Raw genomic sequence first — 2666 nt, 5'->3', positions numbered from 1 at the left:
CCCCTCCTGGGGCGAACAGGCTTCATGGTGCTGTGAAGCCACAGAGACCACTGCGGCCCACCCCTCACTGGCCACAGGAGGGCAGCACTGGGCCGAAGGGCCGAGAGTGGGCAAAGAGATAGAGCAGGGCTAGAAGACAGGAAGAAAAAGCAGAGCACAGGATGTCCCCAACTTCCCAGACACAGCAGCAAGCCTTCACCAGATGCCCACCCTTGCCCGGTCCCTGAGGACCACTAGGAGCTGGCAGCTGGGTCCCGGGCTTTCCTCACTGGAGATGGAGCCAAGCCCTGAACCTCCCAGGGCTGTGCGTCCCCAAGCTATGATCGTGCTGATTGAGGACCACCCACAGTCCCCTCTCCAAGTGGGGACAGGCTCCTGTCTAACCGTCCTGTGATCTTTGCTGTGCCAGGCAGGTGGTGCCAGGCACTTGTAAGACATTTTTGTGGTGCCAGGCACTTGTAAGACATTTTTGCATTCTTTCCTTACAGCGATCCTGAAGGGTAGACCTTTTTTTTTTAACCCCCATTTTATAAATAAGAACACTGAGGCAGCCTGGTGAGGTCAGCTGACCAGCCCGAGGTCTGTCAGACAGCGACTAAGAAGTGAGAGAGGATGGTCCAACCCAAAAGTGGCTGGTCCCCCAGCCTCCGACACCCCTGCTTTCCCCCGTCCCTCCTTCTGAGTCCGCCAGTGCTGGCCCTCAGGAGCCTGTTAGTCTGTGTGGCACTGTGAAGGCTCCTTCACTACCACTCCGCCTACACTAGCTGGGACCTGTAGTCTGGCCATTAGAACTGTCTAGGAGGGCTTGCAGTCTGCCCTTATCAGCCATCTCTCGAACAGACAGCTCCTGGCAGCCCACGCCTTGCTCCCCAGGAGACCGTCTTCCCCTGGGCACATATATGGGTGTGCCACTCACGGTGGCCGATCCAGTGAGTGTTCTCTCTCCGGCCCCTACCTGCCACCCAGGACTCTACGAGCTCTTGCTTCCCAATGCCCGAAGGACAGTCTGGATGGTCTTACTGTGCCAGGGATCACATAGTGACCCGCAAGCCATTATAAATAAATAAAGTGACAGACATGTGCTTGCCTTTGCCCCAGGAGCCCTGTTGATTCAACTGAGAAGGAACCCGCGGAGCAGACACCATGAGTATCTCAGCTCTCGGAGGCAGCAGCAAAGGTAACGCCTGGGCTCCCTCTCGTCCCAGTGTTGGGTTCAGCATATGGCTGCCTTCTTCCAGGCTGGCCCTGCCAGGGCCACAAGTGCTGCCACAAGGGCAGCAAAGTGAGAGTGGCATATTGGGAGGGCTGGAAAGGAAGCCCAGGGTCCCGGGATGGGGCTCCCCTCCTGAGGCTGTGTGGCCTTGCCCCTGCCAGGCAAGCCTCTCCCAGCGGGCGAGGAAGAGCGCAGTAATGTCCTCAAGCAGATGAAGGTGCGAACCACTCTGAAGGGAGACAAGAGCTGGATCACCAAGCAGGACGAATCGGAAGGCCACACCCTGTAAGTCCCGCAGGTCGGGAGGGCTGCCAGCAACGGGGTAGGGCTGGGGTTGTGCTCCACAGGTCCCGTCCACACCTGGAGATGCTGAAGGCCTTCCATCATTCAGAGCTCAGCCAGGCAACGTGGCCACAGGCCAGAGGGGAAGGCAATGCACCTAAGGGCAAGACTCGACCAAGATCACGGGGTGGGAAAGCCCCGGGCGCCGGGGTGTGTGTGCATGTGTGCATTCTCCTGTGACATATGGAGGCAGGCCAGGGAAGAAGGTGAGATGCGAATGCTGGGTGAAGTTCTTGGGGTACATGTACCGCACCTCCCTCAGCTGCCTCGGGGCCCAGCAGGCAGCCTCTGGGATGGAGGCCACGAGGTAGCTGATGGCAGGGGTCTGGGAGCTGCTCTTTTTGGGACCCCTCTTTCTCCAGAGAGCTGCCCTCTAGCCGGAGTCGTGCCACATCCTTTTCTTCAGCTGGGGAGATCCAGAAGGCCAGGTAAGAGGTGGTACCCAGGTGGCCGGTGGGGAGCCCCACGCTGCAGTCCTTAAGGGACAGGGAGGGAGCCCGTGCTGAGAAGGGACGTCGGGGTCTGCAGTGAGTCATTTGACATCCACGAGAAGGATATATTTTTTCCACTCTGCCCCCTCTTGGGAAAGGGAACTTAAGAGTCACTAGGTCCAGTTCCCTGGCCTTGCTATGTGGCCTTGGGGCTGGCTGCCTCCCCTCCTGGGCCTCCACGGTTCCACCTGTCAACTGGGATCAAAGATGTCCTTGAGAACCCCCTGTGGGGAGGGAGACCACCTCTGAGGTGCTTTGAGAGTCACACATGAGTCCCTCCGTAGGTAACCCTGTTTGCTGAGAGCTCCTTGTAATAGGCATGTCGGGGGAGACACACACATTTGTGCCAACTGTCTCTGAAGTTCAGGATGACACATTTTGACAGGTGGCCGAGGGGAACTGCCCGTCCCCTCTCTGTTTTGAGGACTTTTGCATGGACGTGTCCAGGGAGGCTCTGCAGGAACTGTGCCTGAGAAGCGAGGGGGTGAGGGCCCCCAAAAATTCAGGCTCAGTCCTTGCTCCAAACAGCTGGCAGTTGGCAATGAGTACACTACCAACTGAGGTCCTTTCTCAGGTGGTGGCAGAGGCAGTGGCAGCAGCTGGAAGGGAAGGGTCCAAGT

At 58.4% G+C, this 2666-nt stretch overlaps 1 protein-coding gene across 1 annotated transcript in view; it reads left to right on the top strand.

Annotated features, from left to right (window-relative positions):
• The first annotated feature begins 1924 nt into the window (after positions 1 to 1924).
• ZNF185 (zinc finger protein 185 with LIM domain) overlaps positions 1925 to 2666 on the top strand; it is a 48170-nt gene continuing 47428 nt past the window's right edge. Inside the window, exon 1 of the mRNA XM_023525801.1 lies at positions 1925 to 1984. The gene's annotated coding sequence lies outside the window, so the exon portion shown is untranslated. The remainder of the gene's footprint in view (positions 1985 to 2666) is intronic.

This window comes from Pteropus vampyrus, unplaced genomic scaffold, assembly GCF_000151845.1.
Source record: "Pteropus vampyrus isolate Shadow unplaced genomic scaffold, Pvam_2.0 Scaffold629, whole genome shotgun sequence".
Classification (NCBI taxonomy): domain Eukaryota; kingdom Metazoa; phylum Chordata; class Mammalia; order Chiroptera; family Pteropodidae; genus Pteropus; species Pteropus vampyrus.
Note: the sequence above shows the minus strand (reverse complement) of the source record. Positions and strands in the feature narration are given on the sequence as shown.